Source organism: the organism of the source record quoted next, unplaced genomic scaffold, assembly GCF_019419815.1.
Source record: "Pyrus x bretschneideri cultivar Hongxiangsu unplaced genomic scaffold, Pyrus_bretschneideri_v1 Contig69, whole genome shotgun sequence".
Classification (NCBI taxonomy): Eukaryota; Viridiplantae; Streptophyta; class Magnoliopsida; order Rosales; family Rosaceae; genus Pyrus; species Pyrus x bretschneideri.
Window position 1 is genome coordinate 726,625 of NW_025999808.1, and position 23,095 is coordinate 749,719.

Genomic DNA, 23,095 nt, shown 5'->3' on the forward strand with positions numbered 1-23,095 from the left:
CCGTCCCTAGATACTATTACCATTAGGTCTCTGAAACTGTGAAGCATCTGCAGATCAACCAAACCAAAACGGTGAGTCTTCATGCCTCTCTCTCTCTTTGAAGTTTTATATTTAGTGGTGATCTTTGCTTCACTGCTGGAAGTACTGTTTTTTATAAAGTTTAAAATTTTTATTATTTTTTATTTTTTTTATTTACTTTGAAATGGTTTTGTTAATTACTTGATGGATAGAAATATCTCATCTCATTTTTGAAAAAAAATTTCTAACTAAGCGCTTTTAATTTCAGCATTTTTCATGTCTCCATTGTAATATTTTGGACTCCTTTTATAAAACAGAAGGGAAAAGGAAAGATATTTATTTCCTCCGGGTTTAAGTACTCTCTTTACGGTGGTATTTCTTCTCACAATAAGAGGTTTTAGGTTTCATTCTAGCCAAACACAAATTCAAACCAAATTATCATGTTGAGGCTTGAAAAAATACTCTTCTTGTTTTTTGTAATTTTCTTCAGTAAATTTACTTGACAGATAATTGTGATTTTTGTTTTGTTATTCCTATATATTTTATAATAAATAGGTTATTGATTTCCTTGGTTCAAATTTGTCTGTCAATATATCTGATCCATTTTGTGATACCAAATGTGAAACAGTTTCTGCAGGCTCAAACCTGAAGTGAAGAGAAAAGAGAGGAGCAAACCCTAGCTAGCTATCTGCAAAAACTTTGAGCACTAGAGAGTCCAAGAAATAATGTATGGGGATTGCCAAATAATGTCAAGCATGGCCATGGGAGGTGGCAACGTAGTCAGCCCGGAAACCCTCTTTCCGTCGCCGATCCAGAACCCTAACTTCAACTTCATGCCTGCGCATCATCAGCTGCTTTTCCAGCCTCTCTCTCCCATCTTCAGTCCTCCTGTAATTAAGCAACCTTTCTCTTAATAATTTTGGCATTCATTATCCAACAATCTCTTAATTAATTTTAAATTTGTGATGTTTGATCCTTTTAACAAACGTTATTTACGATGACAAATGAAATAAACAGAAAGAAGAAAATGGGGTTGTGATGATGATGAGAGGAAAGGAATATCAGATGCTAGAGAGAGGGTCCGGGAGCGACCAAGTTGAAGAGCAATCAGGCAACGAACAAGAAGCACACAACCAACTGCAACCTCCCAAGAAGAAACGCTACCATCGCCACACTGCTCATCAGATCCAAGAAATGGAGAAGTACTAGCTTATTACTCTCTCTCTCTCTCTACGTTTCTTTCCGTTTCTCTCTAACAAAGTAATTAACGTGTTAATTCCGTTCATATTACAGTTTGTTTAAGGAGTGTCCGCACCCAGACGACAAGCAGAGGATGAAACTGAGTCAAGACTAGTGGCTGAAGCTGCGCCAGGTCAAGTTCTGGTTCCAAAACCGGCGAACCCTGTTAGACAAATAAGGAATATGGTTGGAGTCCTTGTGTAATTGTATATAATATTATTATTGGAAGAATAAGCCGTCCTACAGCCGTCAAGCCGTCCTACCTTGTCTTACCTACACACTAGGACGGCTACCTTGTCCTCTACAGCCGTCCTACCTTGTCCTACCTACACACTAGGACGGCTACCTTGTCCTACCTACACACTTGTATCATGTATATATATCCTTGTAATCTTGTAGAGAAACATAATGAGAAAAAAAGCATTCACTTCCATTTTTCCACATTCACGTATCAATAACAAATATATTTTTTAGCCTACATACCTTTTTCTACATGGTATACAGAGCAGGTTTATAACCCTAGCCCTAATTTTTTTTTTCGGCAGCTTTCTCTACCGTTTCCATGGCTGACTCTTCTTCTTCCGATGGTGTTTTTTCCCTTCATCATTCCGACCACCCGAATCTTTTCTTTGTATCCAAGAAGTTGAATGGTGATAACTACACATCCTGGGCCCGTGGCATACAGCTTTCCTTGAGTGCCAAGAATAAACTTGGTTTCATCACTGGCGATATCCAAGAACCTTCTTCCTCCGACGACCCTGATGCTCACGCGGCTTGGCGTCGTTGCAATGACATGATTCTCTCTTGGCTTCTGCATTCCTTGGAACCTGACCTTTAAGAATCTGTGCTTTTTTCCACCTCTGTCCAAGCTGTATGGGATTATCTTCGCGAACGCTTCTCTCAGAGTAATGGTCCACGCATCTTCCAACTCAACCGGGAACTTGCTACAATTTCTCAAGGTTCTTCTTCTATCTCCGCCTATTTTACTCGCCTGAAAGCTCTCTGGGATGAGCTTGCTTCTTATAATGATGGCTGCACATGCTCTTGCAACGCCAAGCATGACCGTCAACAACTCATGCAATTTTTAATGGGCCTCAACGAATCCTTTGCTGCTGTTCGTGACCAGATTCTTTTAATGAATCCCCTTCCCACTGTTCGTCAGGCCTGTTCCTCAGTGTCTCAAGCTGAAAAACAACGCTCCCTGGGCGTCCTTCGCTCTGTCGATCAACCTGTTGCCATGGCTGTTCGTGGCTCGTCCCGTCCCTTCTCTGCTCGTCCTCCCCTCCACTGCACCTACTGCAATTTTGATTATCATACCCGAGACACCTGCCATAAACTTCATGGCTATCCCGTTGGCCATCCCATCCATGGCCAACCGTGGCGACCACCGCGCCGTGCCACTGCTTCCAGTTCTTCCCGCAGCCATGAACCTTCCAGTCCTCCCCGGCAGCCACGGTTTTCTGCTTCCCGGCCCCATAATTTCACCCAGGCCCATCACGTGCAAGGCACCCAGGCCCCCGCCTCCTCTTCTACTCCAGCGACCCACCAAGTGCACGGGGCCCAGCCCACTTTGCATGACTTGCAGCTTGCCATGCCTGACCTCTCTGCCGAGCAGCACTCCCGTGTTCTAGCTGCTCTACGTGACACCACCACCCCTCCTCAGGCCAATGCCGTGCTCACTACTGATTTTGCCCAAGGTTTGTTACCTGTCACCTCTCGTCATGGTCAATGGATTCTTGACAGTGATGCTACGGATCATATTACTTCTTCCGCTTCATGTTTGGTTAATCGCTCTCCTTCACATTTGCCGCATGTTTCTTTGCCAAGTGGTGCTTCCGCTCCCATTACTTTTACCGGCACTCTTCCTTTAAATTCATCAGTTACTTTGAAGGATGTTTTATGTGTCCCTAATTTCCGAGTGGACCTTTTATCGTTGGTAAACTTACAGATGGATTATCGTGTTCCATAACCTTCTTTCCTTCTTGGTGTGTTTTGCAGGACTTGGTTTCGAAGGCGATGATTGGTGTGGGTAAGCGACGTGGCGATTTGTATTACCTTGTGGCCCTTACCTCTTCTCTCCCCACCCGTCAACCTCTCTGCAACATCATTACCATCCCCTCCTCCCTCTGGCATAGGCGTCTTGGTCACCCCTCCTCCACTCGTTTGCAAGCTTTAGCATCTAGCTCTCTTAATTGCACTTTTGATTCTAGTCATATTTGTGATGTTTGTCCGTTGGCAAAACAAACTCGTCAACCTTTTCTTTTGAGTTCAATTTCATCAACTTTCCCTTTTGCTTTAATTCATTGTGATATTTGGGGCCCGAATCGTCAATCTTCTCTTTCTGGTGCTCATTATTTCTTAACCATTGTGGATGATTTTTCTCGCTTTACGTGGGTCTTCCTCATGAAACATAAATCTGACACTCAACAATTAATTAAGGATTTTTTTGCTTATGTCACTACCCAATTCCGCACTACCATCCAATGCATTCGTACTGACAATGGTGGTGAATTTTTATCTCTTCGTAGTTTTTTCTCTGATCATGGGGTGCTTTTACAAACTTCTTGTGTTTATACCCCCTAACAAAATGGCGTTGTTGAAAGAAAACATCGTCATCTTCTTGAAACCACTCGCGCCCTTCGTTTTCAATCCCATCTTCCTATCAAGTTTTGGGGGGAATGTGTTCTTACCGCTACTTATCTCATCAATCGTCTCCCTACCCGTCTTCTCCATCATAAATCCCCATTTGAGGTTCTCTTTTCGAAAAACCCATCTTATGACCACTTCCGCGTCTTTGGTTGTCTGGCATATGCCACCTCTGTCACTCCCACCACCAAATTTTCCCCTCGGGCTCATCGTTGCATTTTTCTTGGTTATCCTTATGGACAAAAGGCCTATACCCTTTACGATCTCGACAATCACCGCATTTTCACTAGTCGAGACGTCATCTTTCACGAAACTACTTTCCCTTATGCCGTTTCTCACCCTCCTATCCCATCCTCTTCGCCTACCCTCCTCATCCCACCCCCTCTGGACTTTACATATAACCCACCCCTTCCTGCCCCGACGCCTCACCCTCCTCCACCTTCCTCCCCTTCCACGTCTCCTACAGATTCCCTTGCTGCCCCATTACCCGTTCCTCCCCATGCCCCTGCCCTCTCGGCATCCCCTCCTTCCCCCCCCCCCCCCCCCCCCCGCTACTTCCTTACCTTTCACCCTTTTACCCACGGACATCCTTACCCCCCCCCCCCCCACTACCTACCAATCCTCCCCTTCCCCGCACCTCTTCCCGTCCCCATAAACCTCCATCCTATTTAAAAGACTACGTTTGCTCGCAGGTGATTCTGCCATCCCACCCATCTTCGACTTCGCAACCCGGTTCTACACAAGGTACGCGATATCCACTTTGTAATTTTCTCTCTTATCACCGTTACTCTCCCAGGAATTTTTCTTACATTAACTCTGTCAGTCGGACTGTGGAGCCTTCCTCCTTTGCCGAGGCTGCCATTGACCCCAATTGGCAACGTGCTATGACTGAGGAGCTTCAAGCTTTACATGCTAATGGTACTTGGACTTTAACTTCCTTGCCCCCTGGCAAAATTCCCATTGGTTGTAAGTGGGTGTACAAACTCAAGCACAATTCCGACGGCTCTATTGACCGCTACAAAGCTCGTTTGGTTGCTAAAGGCTTCACTCAGGCTGAAGGTATTGATTATCATGACACTTTTTCTCCTACTGCTAAGATGATTACGGTACGTTGTCTTCTTGCTCTTGCTGCTAGTCAGTCTTGGTCTCTTCATCAGCTTGATGTTAATAATGCTTTCTTACATGGTGACTTACATGAAGAAATCTATATGTCTCCTCCTCCTGGTCTTCGGCGACAGGGGGAGAATCTTGTGTGTCGCCTTCACAAGTCACTTTATGGTCTTAAGCAGGCTTCTCGCCAATGGTTTGCCAAATTCACTAGTGCCATCATTTCTGCTGGTTTTCAACAATCCAAAGCTGACTATTCATTGTTCACTAAAAAGTCTGGTATTTCTTTCACAGCTTTGCTCATTTATGTGGATGATATTGTGATTACAAGCAATGATGCTAGTGCCATTAATTCTCTGAAGTCTTTTCTCCGTGATCATTTTGGGATAAAAGACCTTGGTGATTTAAAATATTTTTTGGGTATTGAGGTTTCTCGTTCCAAACAAGGGATTTATATTTCTTAACGCAAGTATGCATTAGAGATTCTCAAGGACTATGGTTTTTTGGGAGCACGACCCATTGCTTTTCCTATGGATGACACAAAATTATCTGATAAAGGAGAACTTCTCAAGGATCCTGAAAAGTATCAACGATTAGTAGGTCGGTTAATATATCTCACTATCACTCGGTCGGATATCACCTATTCTGTGCATGTTCTAAGCCGTTTTATGCACGAGCTAAGGATATCTCATATGGATGCTGCACTTCGTATTGTTCGTTATTTGAAGGCTACTCCAGGTCAAGGTTTATTATTTCGTTCTGACAACCAAACCAAGTTAACTGCGTTTTGTGATTCTGATTGGGCAGGTTGCCCTATCACTCGCCGTTCGACTACTGGGTATTGTGTATTCTTGGGCGGTTCTTTGATTTCTTGGCGGACGAAACGACAGAAAACCGTTTCGCTCTCTTCAGCAGAGGCGGAATATAGGGCCATGGCAGGTGTTTGTTGCGAGATAGTTTGGCTTCGTTTTTTGTTGAAGGATTTGAACATTTCTTTGGATGGTCCTTCCATTTTATTTTGTGATAATCAAGCAGCGTTACATATAGCTGCCAATCCTGTTTTTCATGAACGAACTCGTCACATTGAGATGGATTGTCACTTTATACGAGATAAGATTGTAGATGGCACAATAGAGACCAAGCATGTGGGTACGGCACAACAGTTGGCAGACTTGTTTACCAAACCTCTTGGGAAAGAAAAGTTTTCGGGTATGCTACGCAAGTTGGGAGTTCTTGACATCCACTCTCCAATTTGAAGGCGAGTGTTAGACAAATAAGGAATATGGTTGGAGTCCTTGTGTAATTGTATATAATATTATTATTGGAAGAATAAGCCGTCCTACAGCCGTCAAGCCGTCCTACAGCCGTCCTACCTTGTCCTACCTACACACTAGCCATCCTACAGCCGTCAAGCCGTCCTACAGCCGTCCTACCTTGTCCTACCTACACACTAGGACGGCTACCTTGTCCTCTACAGCCGTCCTACCTTGTCCTACCTACACACTAGGACGGCTACCTTGTCCTACCTACACACTTGTATCATGTATATATATCCTTGTAATCTTGTAGAGAAACATAATGAGAAAAAAAGCATACTCTTCCATTTTTCCACATTCACGTATCAATAACAAATATATTTTTTAGCCTACATACCTTTTTCTACAAACCCAAATGAAGGTAAGAGAATTAAAACGCTTCCCAAGAAACCGCGTTTCCTTCTGACCTAAACGATAAGTTTTAAGCCATAAACATATATAATCACGCTCGCTCCATTGGTGTCTTACTGCACTGCAGATATTCTTCTTTTGCAATCAATAAAGTCTGAACCCAAATTAATATGTGCATTAAACCCTCTACCTATGCATGGGCTTCCCAAAGCCCAGCAATAAATAAAGCTATCCATATCCCATCTAGGGTTTTTTTTTTTTTCCTTTTCTTTTTTGTTTCATTTTTCATACGAGTGCCATTAGCAGCTACGGTTATGTCAAAAGTATTTGTATAGCTAGGATTACCTATCTCAATTTGTGCTTAAATTTGACTAACTAGTTTGTTGTGGTTTAAATTATTGTAGGCACAACAAGATCAGTCTGATAAGGTTATACTAAGAACGGAAAATGAGAACCTAAAGAATGAGAATTACTCGCTACAAGCGGCGCTATGCAATATTATGTGCCCTGATTGTGGAGGTCTTGCTATGATTGGGGGCATCGGCATAGATGAACAACATCTTCGCCTTGAGAATGCTTGACTGAAAGAAGAGGTACTAATTCCATTACTTAATTAATTGTAATTTCATTATCAAAAAATTAATACTTCTCTTTTGTAGAAAATAGCAGTTCATTTCTATTTAATGTACACTAATTAAGATAACAAATTGAATAGACTGTAGAACAAATTAATTAAGTTGAATATTAATTTCGGATGACTAAAAGGAGCCAAAAATGTGTAAATGGATTGACTACGGCTTGTCGAAGAGAAATATATATCTAATGTGAGTAACTGTTTAGGGTTAGTTAAGTTATGACAATATTTTTGCTCATAGTTGTTACGAGTTTGTTGTTTGAATTCAAGATGCACTAGTTGGGGGGGGGGGGGGGGGGCGGTGGGAGCAAATCCAAACAACGGCACCTAGAGCGCCTCTAATGCCGGCATCCAATTTGGATTTGGATATGAATATCTATGCAAGGCATTTCCAATAGTACCCAATGACTTCTTGTGCGGAAATGATTCGCATGCCTCTGTTGCCACCACACGTACCTTCTCCCTATCTGTTCTTTCTAGGAGTTGGGGCGGTGTCTTATCAGATGACGAAAAGTCACTTGCAAAAATGATTCACATGCCTCTGTTACCTCAGCTGCCGAACTTATGAAGATGTGCCAGACTGGTGAGCCTCTTTGGATCCGGAACAGTGAAAACGGGAAGGAAATGCTTAATGTTAAAGAACATGCCCGTATATTCCCACTATGGCTTTTGAATCTCAAGCAGCAGCCAAGTGATCAGTGCAGGACATAAGCTACTCGAGATAGTGCTGTGGTTATCATTAATAACTAAAGTACAGGTGTTGAATATTGATTGGTTAGAATGTAATAAGGAGAGGTGTAGAGGATTGCCACATAGACAAATTAGTTAGGAATGTAGTGTTATAAAAGCTACTGTACAAACGTTTGCTATTCATTCAATTCAGTTGGTTATATATTTTCTGCTGCTTATCTTCTCTCTCTCTCTCTCTCTCTCTCTAACTTTTCTTTCTCAAGCTTCTTGAATTCTTCGATCTTCATCTTCTAAGAGTTCTTGGAGTTATCATGGTATCAAGAGCCAGCAATCGTGCGTGGGTCTGTGCTCGTCAGAATCAGTGATGGAAGCGTGATGGTTTGCAGATCTGCCTAGTGATTTGGAGTATTTTTCTTGGCGATTTGGGGTTTTCTATATGCAATCAAGGTGGAGCAGGAATTTCAGGTTCTGTGTTTACAGTGCTTCAATATATTGTCTTTTTTTCTTGAAATGCTTTTGGGCGATTCTGGTATCTTTGAGTAGTTTGTGTTCAATAATTTTGTTTGATTTGCGAAGATGAAGTTCTGAAGGCCAAAGTCATTATTAGATAGTTGTTGAGCACTAGGTCGTTGAGAAGGCCAATGCCATTACTCTATGCTAAGAAGGAATCTAAAGGCCAATGCCATTGATTCAAGAAATTTGAGTTAGTCAGAAGTTTGTTTCAAGAAAATTGTTTTGTTTTTCTGAGAATTATTCAAAGAGTTGTTAAAAGGTTGATTCTTGAACTATATTAGGTATGGCTCCTTCTGTGAAAATTGAGGGGTTGTTAGGCATGTTGACTATTCGACTTGATGAGCACAATTACACCAAATGGTCATTTTAATTCAAGTCTGTGTTAAAAGGGTACAAACTGTTTGATTATTTTGAAGGTTCAGCTCCTTGTCCATCGAAATTTGTGGTTAGTGCAGAAATTGGGGTTACCAAAGAACTGACTGCTGCCATTCAAGATTGGGATACCACAAATTTGTCACTATTAAGTTTGTTGATAGCAATGTTGACTGATGATGCTATAGAATATGTTATAGGGTGTAAAACTGCTGCTGAAGCTTGGACAAATCTTGAGGAAAGGTTTGCATCTGTGTCTAGGACAGGTGTTAATCACTTGAAAACGAAATTACATACAGTTTAGAAAGGTGGGGATTCAATGGATAAATATCTGTTAAGGATCAAGTCAATCAGGGATCAATTGATGGTTGCTGGGGAATATGTATCAGATAATGATGTGATGATTGCCGCTCTTGCTGGGTTACCCAAAGAATATGCAACTATTAGGATTGTTATACTTGCGAGAGACTCTAATGTCACTATGAAGGAATTTAGGGCATTATTAATTGGAGCTGAAAGGGAAAGTGATGTGGTGATGAATTCATTGAATCAAAATATGGTTGTTTTGTATATGCAAGGAAATAGTGGTGGTTCAAGTTCTTCTCTGTATAATAATGGTGCATCCAGTTCCAATTCTTCTACAAATGAACCATCTAGTACAGGAAGTGTTATTACTGTTACTTCGCTACCACAACAAATGCCATTCTTTCCACAGTCTCAAATGGTGCAACCTGCTTATTTTCCTAATCAAAGTTCTTACGGCTCAGGTGGTGGTTATGTTGGTAACTTGGAGCAGCATCCACAAGACAACTCAAGGCAACATCAATCTTCAGCACAGTTTAATGGAAATCAACAAAGGTTTTACAATGGAGGACAGTCAAGGGGAAATAGTACTTATCGATCAAGATTCAAAGGTAAAGGGTCTAATTACAGGAACAATAGTGGTTGGAATGGAAATATTGAGTCCAGAACTACGTTACATCTAGAATGTCAAATCTGTCAGAGAAGAGGGCACACTGCTCCGAACTATTTTTATAGAACTGTTCAGAGTACTTCACCACATTTTAATACTGAATGTCAGATTTGTGGTAAAAGGGGACATAGTGCACTGGAATGCTATCATAGGGGAAATTACTCCTACTAACCCTTTGGGCCTGCTGCTTCTCTTGCACCTATATTTCCTGGTCAATCTTCAGTGATCCCTCCATCACAGGGTTTTGTTCAACAGCCTCCGAATTTTGCTGTTCATTATTCATATCAGTTGCATCCACCTGTCATGCAAGGGATGAATGCTCAACAGAGCATACATGAACCTGATCTTTCATATCAAGTACAACCTGCAATGCAAGGGATAAGTGTTCAAGGTTCACCATCATATTCCAATGTTGTAAATTGGATTGTGGACACAGGAGCATCACACCACATGACATCTGACCTTGCTAGCTTACACCAAGTTTCTCCTTTTGAAGGTTATGAGAAAATTAAAGTTGGCAATGGTCAAGGTTTGCCAATTCAGAATACTGGTTCTGCAATTATTAAAACACCTTCTTATTCTATTATAATGAAAAATGTGCTACATGTTCCATCTCTTGTTGTGAATCTAATGTCTGTAAAGCAACTGTGTAAAGATAACAGATGCTGGCTTATCTGTGATAACATCAATTTCTTTGTGCAGGACAAGGTGACAAGGGAGACCTTGTACAAAGGAAGGAGTAGACCTCAAGAGTTGTTTCAGATTCCTGTGTCATCATGGACAGTTCCAAGGGCTTTTATTGGACAGTTGATAAAGTCTTCTCTCTAGCACCAACGGCTAGGGCATCCTACAAATGAAGTCATGGCAGTTATGTTAGCTAAGTCTCATATTTTAGTCTCTATGGATAATAAGCATACCATGTGCACAGATTGTATTCATGGGAAGATTACTCGAAAACCTTTTGATAATGAGTCTTCTAAATGTATCTTACCTTTTGATAGAATCCATTCAGATGTTTGGGGACCCTCTTCAGTTAAGTCTATAGAAGGGTATCGATTCTATGTTGTATTTGTTGATGATTGTACAAGATACATGTGGATTTTTCCACTATATAATAAATCAGAAGTGATTTTGATAGTTGTCAAGTTTTACAAGTATATTGAGGTTCAATTTGGAGCCAAAATAAAGTGTTTACAATCAGATGGGGGTGGTGAGTTTGTCAATAATTCATTCAAAGAATTTATGCAATCAAAAGGAATGGTTCATAGAATTTCATGTCCATACACTCCACAACAAAATGGCTTGGTTGAAAGAAGACACAGGCATGTAGTTGAAATAGCAATAACTTTGATGAATGCTGCTGGGTTATCACAGGAGTTTTGGTATCTGTTTTGTGCACATGCTGTGTATTTAATAAACAGAATGGCCTCTAAGTCATTACAAATGAATTCACCTTATTTCTGTTTATATGATAAGCATCCATCCTTGAAGGATTTCAAAATATATGGCTCAGCTGTGTTTCCATACTTGAGACATTATAATGACAGTAAATTTCAACCTAGAACCTCAATGTGTATATTCTTAGGATATGCTTCGGGTTATAAATGGGCAATTTGCTACAACTTGCAGACGCAGAAATTGATTTTATCTAGACATGTTATACATGATGAGTCTCTGTTTCCTGCAAAGTGTAAACCCTCAGTGATGTCGAGTAGTAGATATGTACCATTCTCGGTCAATTATACTCCAATTATAGTTCAATTAAGAGCTTCAAGTGAACATGACAGTATATCTACAGAGCAAGTTCAGTCTATGTCTGATACTCTTTCACAGTCTACACCACAAAGGCAGGAATCTGGAACACAGGAATCTGAGTCATTAAGCTCACATCAATCTACTCCTATACAAGATCTTAATCAACCTTTGTCACCTGTCTTAGATCCAGCACACCTTCAGGTATTACTTCCTATCTCTGTGAGTGATTGGAATCAATCCTCTAGTTCTATTCCTGCTAATAATTCTAGAACACACTCTATGACAACAAGCCTTCAAACTGGAGCAATTGAGAAGAGAGATTATGCTGCTTTTTATGCTAGCTTACCTGAATTACAGTCTTTGGAAGTTGATGATGGTTCTATATGCTATGATGGATTCTCTCTTCTGGCTGAAAGTGTTGATTATGAAGAACCAAAGAATTTTAAAGTAGCAGCTACAAATTCAAATTGGCAACAAGCTATGCAAGATGAGTTTGATGCTCTTAAAGGGTAAGGGACTTGGGTTCTTGTACCTCCTCCTCATAACAGAACTATTATTGGGAGCAAATGGGTATACAAATTGAAGAAGAATCCTGATGGTAGTATATCTAGATACAAGGCACGTTTGGTGGCTCAAGGTTATACACAAGAACATGGTCTGGATTATTCCGAGAAGTTTAGTCCAGTGGTACGACACACTACAGTGCGGTTAATCCTTGCACTTGCTACAAGTTACAAATGGGAACTTCGACAACTTGACATCAAGAATGCATTCCTACATGGTGAGTTGCAGGAAGAAATATACATGAAGCAACCACAGGGTTTTGTCAATTCCAGAGCACCAAACCATGTTTGCAGACTTGTTAAATCATTGTATGGCCTTAAACATGCTCCACGAGCCTGGAATGCTAAGTTCACAGGTGTGTTACCATCTCTGGGGTTCACAGTTTCTCAGTCTGACACAAGCCTCTTTATTAAGACAGATGGCGAGGATACTATCATTCTACTCCTGTATGTAGATGATATAATACTTACAGGTTCGAATATCACAAAAGTTCAAGTTGTGATTACTGCTCTCAATGAGATATTTGATTTAAAGGACATGGGAAGGCTCACATACTTCTTAGGGCTGCACATTCAGTATCAAAGCAATGGAGATATGTTTATTAGTCAGACCAAATATGCACAAGAGCTTATAAAAAAAAGCAGGAATGGAGAATTGTGGGCCTGCACCAACACCTTCAAAGCCTCATACTCAGTTACTCATATCTGATGGCCAACCTTTGTCTGATCCAAGTGTCTACTAAAGTATTGTTGGAGCACTTCAATATCTGACCTTCACTAGGCCTGATATTGCTCACTCTGTCAATGTTGTGTGTCAATATATGACAAATGCAACTGATGCATACATGTTCTTAGTAAAACGGATACTAAGATATATTCAAGAGACTCTAAAGTGTGGAATTACATATCATTCAGGGGCTGATATTCACATTTTCGCATATTCAGATGCTGATTGGGCTTCTGATATCAACACCAGGAGGTCAGTAACCGGATATGTTGGTTCTAATCCTATTTCGTGGCAATCCAAGAAGCAATCATTTGTGTCTCGAAGCTCAACAGAAGCTGAGTATAAAGCTCTAGCTAATTGTGCAGCTGATGTGTGTTGGATACGGTCCCTAATGAAAGATCTCAATCAGTTCTTATATGCTCCTCCTGATTTTCACTGTGATAATATCTCAGCATTGTCCCTTAGCACAAATCCTGTCTTCCATTCCAGAATTAAACACCTTGTTATTGATTATCATTTCGTTCGTGAACGGGTGCAGAAGAAAGATATCGTGGTTCACTATATCTCCACAGATAATCAAGTTGCAGACATTCTTACTAAAGGACTTCACAGTCCTGTGTTTGTTAAGCACTGCATCAATCTCAGCCTTGGTGTTCCTAGCTGCGATTGAGGGGGGTAATAACTAAAGTACAGGTGTTGAATATTGATTGGTTAAAATGTAATAAGGAGAGGTGTAGAGGATTGCCACATAGGCAAATTAGTTAGGAATGTAGTGTTATAAAAGCTACTGTACAAACGTTTGTTATTCATTCAATCCAATTGGTTATATCTTTTCCGCTGCTTATCTTCTCTCTCTCTCCAACTTTTCTTTCTCAAGCTTCTTGAATTCTTCGATCTTCATCTTCTAAGAGTTCTTGGAGTTATCAATCATGAATGGCATTAATCTTGTAACTGCCTTCCTTGACGCTGTAAGTGCCCTTGTTTTTGTTAGCTTGGAAATATTTTATTATTGAATATATACATTGCCTTGATTAATTAATGAGTAATGTTCTTGTACTAGATTAATGTTGTTGCACTATAAATTGGATCATACAAAACCCTAGAATAAAGATTAAACAATTATCCAAATTCATAACATTCTTGTGTGGAGCAAAAAATAATCACAAGACGACACATGGATTTTTGGATAGAAAATGACAAAAATACCCTTGAGGCATACCAGGATTCCTACGTGAGCAACAGGCAATCATCCCTCAACCAAGTCAAAAGTGCCCAAAATAGGTAACAAATTCAAAACTATTTCATCCTCCCTCATCCTATATTCTCCACAAGGTAATTATTCCATAACCCCCAAAATATTTCTTTTAAATTATGTAAATTAGTCAATTAATGGATTTATTACCTAATTAATCTATTAATGGCTAATTAACTACAAATTACACCCAAGAACTACCACAAATGGCCGGTCCCTATTCTTCTAATAGGGTCGGCCATATCCCTATAAATAGCTCTCCTTTCTCTCAAAAAACTACTTCCAAGTCTCTTGCAAAAATCTACAAAATTCTTCAAACACTCTTCCCTCAAAATTCTAACTTTGGCATCGAAGTTCTTCGGCCAAAGGCCCCCCCCATTCATCATGGGGCGCGTGAGGCTTTTTGGCCTTGACCAAAGGTATGATTTGTTTTGCAGGTGCAATTTTGTCCAAGAAAGAGAAGGTGGAAATTTGCATCCATAAATTGGTGCTTTCATTGAGAGTTGAGTCCCACACTCGTAGAAGACTCTCACATCCAAGGTTTTCTATTTTCTTGTCCATTTGTAGATTTTTCGTACGTTCTTATTATTAGAAGTTTTTATTTGCAAAAATTCTTTGATAAAACGTAAAAGAGAAGTATAATGGCTAGAAATGTAGAAAATTCAACAAATGAAAATTTAAACATTCAAGAGATGGGACCACGGCAATCCATAAGGCTAAATGTGACAATAGGTGGAGTGGCACCACCAGCACGAGTTTCCACCACGGGAACCATCGCAGTGGCTACCACGGTAGCTACCCGCGGCGAGGTCCATAGTGTCACCACCACGACCCGAGCCTTGCCATCCAAGGCGGCTCACGGCATTAAGGCCACAGCCCAAGCCATGTCACTCCACACCCAACTCGTTGCCAGGCCGAGCCCAAGCCTTGCACCTGCGTGCATCATACGCTGAGTAGCCCACTCTTGTGGCCTAGCCTGCTCCCGCCGAACAGCCCACTCTCGTGGCCTAACCTGCTCTCACGGCCTAGCCCACTCCCCTAGCCCAGTCTGCTTTCGTCGAGCAGCCCACTCTCGTGGCCCAGCCTGCTCTCGCGTCCCAACGTGCTTCTGCTATATTCTAAGCAGCCCAAATTAGCCCAAGACTATCTCAACCATCTAGACCAACCATCGAGCCAGGGGCATTTTCACCACGTTTCTCTGTGAATTTGACATTTCCCAATTGAAATCTCGTGCTCGGAGCTTACCACACTTCCACTATTCAAGGAGGCATATTTTTTCCAAGCTCTTCCAATCCAAATGGCGAACAACACTTGTCTCGACAAGTCATAAAGTTAACGAGCGCCCTTGCACAACAGACAACCTTGGTGAGTCAACTCTTGCAACACATTGAGATCCAACGTGCCCTAGATGAGGTGTCCCAAAGAAGGACAAGGGCAGACGAACCTCTCCACCAGCGTCTCGACAAACAACCACTTAACCAGTCACGAACCGAGCGTTCTAACGAAGTACGCTCCCGATTGGACCCTTGAGATAGTGTATACTCCTGTCTTAGCGGGTGGAGGAGCGTGCACTCTCAGTTAGGCCTATGAACAAACATACACTCATGGTTGGGGCCACACTCTGATAATCAACATGAGCAACCTTCCAGGCGAAGTGTTCATTCGCTGTAAGGCCCTCAAGGAGCATCCTCCGCCTCACATCGAAGTAAGCAGCACAGAGGATGAAGAGAAGCAGTCACTCAATCTAGTTCAAGTTCAACCAGTAGTTTTTGAGTCACCCGCTCGCTTGCTAGGAACATATCACACCCACCGCAGCCACGGCACAAACGAGCCGAACACATGGAAGAGCAGCCTAGACCAACAGGTCACAACAGGGGGCAGGCAAGAGCTCTACCACCCCTAACAAACACAAATTCAGGAAGAAGTAAAAAGGCTCCTGACCAAATGATTGCACAATCTTCTGCGCAACGAAGCTATTGACAATGTGCTTCGATGAGACATGACCAACATAAGCGAGTCATCTTTCAATGACAAGATTGAGCAGACGGGACTACCCCATATAGATTGCTAGATATAAACACTACCTTTGTTCTGACAAATATAGTAGCTCAGCCTAATGGCATGCCGGGGGCATACGAGTACCAGAATGACACACCAGCCCAACTACCAAGAATCGAGGACATGCTAAGGATTATTTCGGTTATCCCAACAGTCTAACTTTCTTCAGCTGCACTCACGACAATGATTTCCATGCTCTCCAACGTGAGAGGATAAACTAATTGCTCTCTAGTGTGAGAGGATAAACTAATTCCCCGACACCCAAAAGGGTCTGTTCTCCAGCGCGAGAGGATAAGCTAATTGCTCTCCAGTGCGAGAAGGTAAACCAATTCCCTAACACCCATATGGGTCTACTCTTCAACGTGAGAGGATAAACTAATTACTCTCCACTGCGAAAGGGTAAACCAATTCCCCGACACCCATATGGGTTTGCTCTCCAGTGCGAGAGGATAAACTAATTGCTCTCCAGTGCAAGAGGGTAAACCAATTCCCCAACACCCATATAGGTTTGCTCTCCAGTGCGAGAGGATAAACTAATTGCTCTCTAGTGTGAGAAGGTAAACTAATTGCTCTCCAATGCAAGAGGGTAAACTAATTGCTCTTCAGTGCAAAAAGGTAAATTAAATCCCTAACACCCATCTGGGTAAGCTATCCAATGTGAGAAGGCCACATAGCTCAAAAGATCGAATGCTTGAAGATCAACTAGGCAACAAATGGTTCGGTGGCAGCAGCCACTTAGACACTTAACAATTCGCTTATTCGACATTTCATCTTCAGCAACTCCAATCTTGGCAGCTCCATCTACGATAGCTGAGAAATCCAACTCAAGCAGTTTCCTCATTTTTGGCAAGCAGCCTAAACCGTTGCCCATGCCATGCCACTTCCTCGGCCCATGCTGAGCCAATCTTTGGCTCCAATCAAGCCGAGCTGCACAAGTAATGGCCCCTGCCAAACCACCTCCTTGGCCCATGCCAAGCTGACTCCTGGCCCCTACAAACGACATGTCGTACCACCTTAACGGCTAGCCCGCGACAGCATTATCCATGAAGAAGACAAGAAAAATGAAATCTTTCTTACATCAATGCGGCACGGAGAAAACGAAGAAAGCAACGAAAGACGGTCCTTTGCACGGGCAAGATGTAGAAGATTGCTAGAGGAGAGTGAACAAATATCCTCTAAGCTCTGTCTCTCTTGTAGGGTAGAATAAATCGCTTTTCAAAGTTGATTTAATATCCCGCTTAAGGTGGACTTAAATAGGTTTTGAGAGAAATTTATTTCCCTTTCCTAGAATGATCTAATTTCCTATTAAAGAAGGAATCTACATCAAAATAGGAAGCAGTCCAAAGTTTCCTAAAGCAAGAAAATCTCTACACCTGTTTTCTGCGAGTAGCCCAACAGGTGTGGGGGCATTTGTGGAGCAAAAAATAATCACAAGGCGACATGTGAATTGTTGGATAAAAGAGGACAAAAATACCCTTGAGACATATCGGGATTCCTACGCGCGAGCAATGGGTAATCATCCCTCAACCAAGTCAAAAGTGCCCAATATGGGTAACAAATTCAAAACTATTTCATCCACCATCATCCTATATTCTCCACAAGGTAATTATTCCATAACCCCCAAAACATTTCTTTTAAACTATGTTAATTAGTCAATTAATGGATTTATTACCTAATTAATCTATTAATGGCTAATTAACTACAAATTACACCCAAAAAATACCACAAATGGCCGGTCCCTATTTTCCTAATAAGGCCGGCCATTTCCCTATAAATAGCTCTTCATGCTCTCAAAAAACTACTTCCAAGTCTCTTGCAAAACTCTACAAAATTCTCCAAACAGTCTTCCCTCAAAATTCTTAACTTTGGCATCGGAGGTTCTTCGGCCAAAACCTCCCCCACCCCCCCCCCCCCCCCCCCCCCCCCCCCCCCCCCCCCCCCCCCCCCCCCCCCCCCGCGGATTCATCATGGGCTCGTGAGGCTTTTTGGCTTTGACCAAATGTGTGATATGTTTTGTTGGTGCAATTTTGTCTAAGAAGGAGAATGTGGAAATTTGCATCCACATCTTGTACCATTAATTAACAACTTACCACTTTCATATGTTGTTGCCAAAGTATACAAAATATTCTCATTGTGATTACTTATTATTTAAACCATTATTCCTGGGTAATCATACTATCTTGTACTATAATCTGATATATTCCCTTTTTTCTCTTGTTTCAATTACTGTTTGCAGAATAAGTGGATGGAATTATTTCCTTCTATAGTTTCTAGAGCTAAAACTGATGAAATTGGAGTTCCACCATAAAACCAATTGGCAATATGGGGAGCAGCCGAAGATAATATAAGCACATTGCAAACCTTGTCCTTCACCAATGTGCAACAACTCTCAACACGCCCCCGCACGTTTGGTGGATTTTCAAGCCTACACGTGGACAACAACTGGGTGACGTGGAGTGCGTGTGGCCGTTGAGCTTCACACGTGGACAACCTGGCTCTGATACCATGATGAAATTGGAGTTCCACCATAAAATCAATTGGCAATATGGGGAGCATCCCAATATCATATAAGCACATTGCAAACCTTATCTCTCATCAATGTGGGACAACTCTCAACAAAAACTGTTCAAGTTATTTCAGCAGATCCTTCGGGTCAAGCAAATCGTTCCCTTCAGCTGGTAGATATCTCAATGCTTGAAATTCACAAATCATAAGTCCATATGCTCATCAAGACACTTAAATTGGTTACTAGTTCTTTATTTGACTAGCAGATGTATGCGGAATTGCAAGTTGTTTCTCCTCTGGTGCCAACCCGAGAAGCTTATTTTCTACGTTATTGTCAACAAAATGAAGAGGAGGGAAGCTGGGCAATTGTTGATTTTCCCACAGATAGCTTCCATGACAACCTTCAATCATCTTTTGCCAGGTACAAGAGATGGCCATCCGGCTGTCTTATCCAAGATATGTCCAATGGATACTCAAGGGTGTGTTTCCGCTGCTTTCACTCAACCTCTCTGTGCATGCTTTTTGAATTTTTACAGTTCCCTAGATAGATTTTACAAAGAAATATATACTCCTGCTTCTGCAATCATTTATTTTAACATGTTAATCCAACCGATTCGAGTTGGCTTCGAACATAACATATATGGCCTTAATTAGTAGAGAAAATAAAAATAGCTATGAGAATTATATATGTATAAAACTTATTATTCTCTGGGCTTCTGCACAGGTTACATGGATAGAACATGCAGAAATAGAGGAGAAGCCTGTCCATCAAATATTCAGTCACTATGTCTACAGTGGGATGGCATTTGGAGCACAACGATGGCTTGCAGTCTTACAAAGGCAATGTGAAAGGGTAGCAAGTCTAATGGCCAGAAATATATCAGACCTTGGAGGTTATATTAATTACTTCTCTCATATTGTAATCAAGATCAACGTTCCAAGATTTAAATTGTTGGTGTTTTACACATTAATTATTGAATTCCTTCTGTACATGTAGTGATGCCTTCACCTGAAGCACGCAAGAATATGATGAAATTGGCTCAGAGAATGACAAGAACAGTTTGTGTAAACATGAGCACCTCCAATGGGCAGTCATGGACGGCTCTATCTGATTCCCCAGATGACACAGTTCGAATAACCACAAGGAAAGTCACAGACCCTGGTCAACCCATTGGGTTCATTCTCACTGCTGTTTCCACCACTTGGCTCCCTTACTCACATTACCGTGTCTTCGAACTCCTACGGGAGGAACGCCACAGAGCTCAGGTACGTACGTTGTTCACTAGAACAATAAGTATACCGGCAATACTTTTAGCCGACTGCATTTTATATCTGCAGCTCGATGTTCTTACCAATGGCAATTCCCTGCATGAAGTGGCTCACATTGCTAATGGCTTTCATCCTGGAAATTGCATTTCTCTTTTTCGCATAAATGTAAGTTTATGACATTCCCTTCGATTTTACTTTTACTAATGTACGTAATGTATTTTTAATGTACATCTGCTATCTTTTTTAATTCATGTAGTTCAATTCTTCTTTTCATTTTCAATTAGTACTAATATATAACTGATCCTTATGCCACGTACATATGTATACAGGTATCGGGCAACTCATCGCAGAACACAGAGCTAATGCTACAAGAGAGCTGCACCGACGAGTCAGGTAGCCTGGTGATGTATGCAACCATGGATGTTGATGGCTTCCAGCTAGCGATGAGCGGAGAGGACCCATCCTGCATTCCCCTCCTTCCTCTAGGCTTTGTTATTGTCCCAGTGCTGCCTATGCAATCTAGTACTAGCACTGCAGCCGATCATGGAAGCTCATCGCCAGATCAGAATCATGAAAGCAGCGTCATGAACACGGGTTGTTTGCTGACTGTGGGACTCCAAGTTCTTGCCAGCACAAGCCCATCTGCCAAACTCAACCTCTCCAGTGTCATCGCGATTAACAACCATCTGTGCAACTCGGTGCAGCAGATCATTTCCGCCCTCGGAAGCGGCAACATTTACACTACTACTACTACTACTACTGATGATGATAATGGCAGTGTTGGTGATGCTTCTGGCGAATCTGACCACCCCACTCCTGCCAGCCTGCAGCAATAATACCTAGCTATACATAGAGCTCTTGCTCGGAAATCTCTCTTCCTTTTTCCCTAACTAGAGACAACTATCCCGCAGTTTGGCCTTTTTTGTACTCATGCATTTAGGGTTTGCGTTCGGAATTTGTTATTCATACTAAAAAAAAAAAGTCATCCTGCATTCCTTTTTATACAGTAGTGATTCACTGAATCTATATGCGAATCGCAAGAAGGAATGCAGTGTGACTATTTTACAGCATGTTCGCAATTTCCACCTAGTTTTTATTTGTTAATTTTGTAAGGTCCAAGGGAATTAAAGGTGTGGTAGTTATTTCTTTGGTAAATAACAAGATGGTGTAAGAAGTAGTGGAGTGGTAGGTGGTGGTTGTTAGGTTGTGGATGTGGTGGTTAAGAGCGGGTAGTCAAGAGCGCACCATGTACAAGTACCCTTGGTTTCTGGTGTGGTTCAAATAAGGTAAATTAATGAGAATGGGGCCTCACCAGTCAGCAAGGGTGGTGGTTCGGGTATTGACTTCTCCTTGTCTGTTGCCTTTTTCCCTTTGTGTTTTCTATTTCTGGACTGACTTGTCTGTTGACTTTTGTGTTGATGAAACGAATTCAATGCTTCTGAACTTTTTAAAATTTTACAATTTGTCAATCATCTCTCACCCATTTCGTATTGCTTTTTTTTTTTATTCTTTTTTTTTTTTATATAAGACATTACTATTAAGGGAAAGAGAGAGAGTTCGTAACTATTAGAATAATTTAAGAGAGAGTAGAGTTTCGAATCCGCAATGCATAGGTAGCAACCCTACACTCATCTCTTTTTTTCGTTGGCTAGAGACATTTGATATTAAACCACATGCCGCACATCTCTTTTTTTCTTTGAATATATCTTTATAAATTAGTTTGGAAATGCTTCTTTAGCAGCTCTCTCTCAAAAGCTCATCGTCTCTCGGTCAACCCTAAAAATTTCTTCTCAGCCGCCAGCTCCTATTTTGGATGGGATGGGTGGTAGCCAAATCCTTCCAATTCTCAGCCTTCTTCTCTCTTTCCCCAACCTTTTCCTCCTTTTCTTTACCTTGCTATGTCTATTTTTTATCGGTTGTATTTGGTCTGAGCTTCTACCTCAGTGTTTCTTGTGCTTTGTCTTAGTTTACCTTGAGCTTGTCTCAAATCTGCCATTTTCCTCTCCAAATATCGTTCCTTACCGGATATCCTCTACCATCTACCACTACTACTCAACTCTTTGGATGTTTCCTTCATGGGTTTTCTCTGGCGGCACTCCTTGGTGTTTAGTAGCTTGTAAAGTGCTTTTTGCACTATTTGGTAGGATTATGGGAACACTGAAAGCGGGTGGCTTGTCTACCCCATCTTCCATTGATCCATTTGATTCGTTGGTTCGTCTTCTAGGCGGTGGCTGCTTTAAGGTTGGGGTGTGGTAGATTTGTTAGATGTGGCTATTTGCTTTTTTTAGTTTTAGGGTTACTTGCTTTTGTGTCAGTATGGGCTACCTCTTTTGATCCTATTTCATTGTAGTTTCTTTATGTGGAGTTGGGTTTCACTTGGCTGTTATGGACTCTCTTTTTGGATGGTCCTCACCTTTGTATTAACTTTCTTCTTTAATGAAATTTACTTTAATTGACCAAAAACAAAAGAAAAAAGAAAGCACCCTGCTCATAAATGTTTCCAGTACCAACACTTCCATTAGATGTACTACGGAATTTTTAATAAAAATATAGGTGCTTCCTAAAAAAGCACTTAAGTGCTTTATGGAAGAAACACATGTGTTATGTGCTTCTTTTAAAAAACACTTCGCATTCCAGTCGATTTTGGTTACTTCCAAATAAGCCCCATCTTATATATACTTTAATCCAAAATTTTGAACTTCTTTTTGCTACGTATTGAGAGTGTATAGGCTTGTTTGGCAACTCGGACTGTACTGACTATTTCAGTTGGATAAGATATATGTGGATTGGATAGTACTGACCGAATTATTTTATATTGTGTTTGGATGTGATTTGCAAGAGCTGGATGTCAGTTGGTTCATGGTCAATAAAATGTTCAGAGTTTGGTCAAACGTGCTACTAGAGGGTGTTAAGGGTGATTGCTTGACTTGGGCAGACATTAAGGATGATATAATCATTTGCTTGCCTCAACCAGCAAGTTGTAAGGAAGAAGGTGCAGGGTACTTTATGTTGTATTGTTTTAAGTAATGTTTACGCTGGTTGTTTACCTTACAATTAAAGGTTGGTTTCAAAATTGTCAACAGAATTTCACAAGACATAAGGGTTGG

At 41.3% G+C, this 23,095-nt stretch overlaps 1 pseudogene; it reads left to right on the top strand.

The window, feature by feature from the left end:
- Positions 1-743: 743 nt before the first annotated feature.
- Positions 744-20,824, top strand: LOC103940775 (annotated as a pseudogene).
- The last annotated feature ends 2,271 nt before the right edge of the window (positions 20,825-23,095 follow it).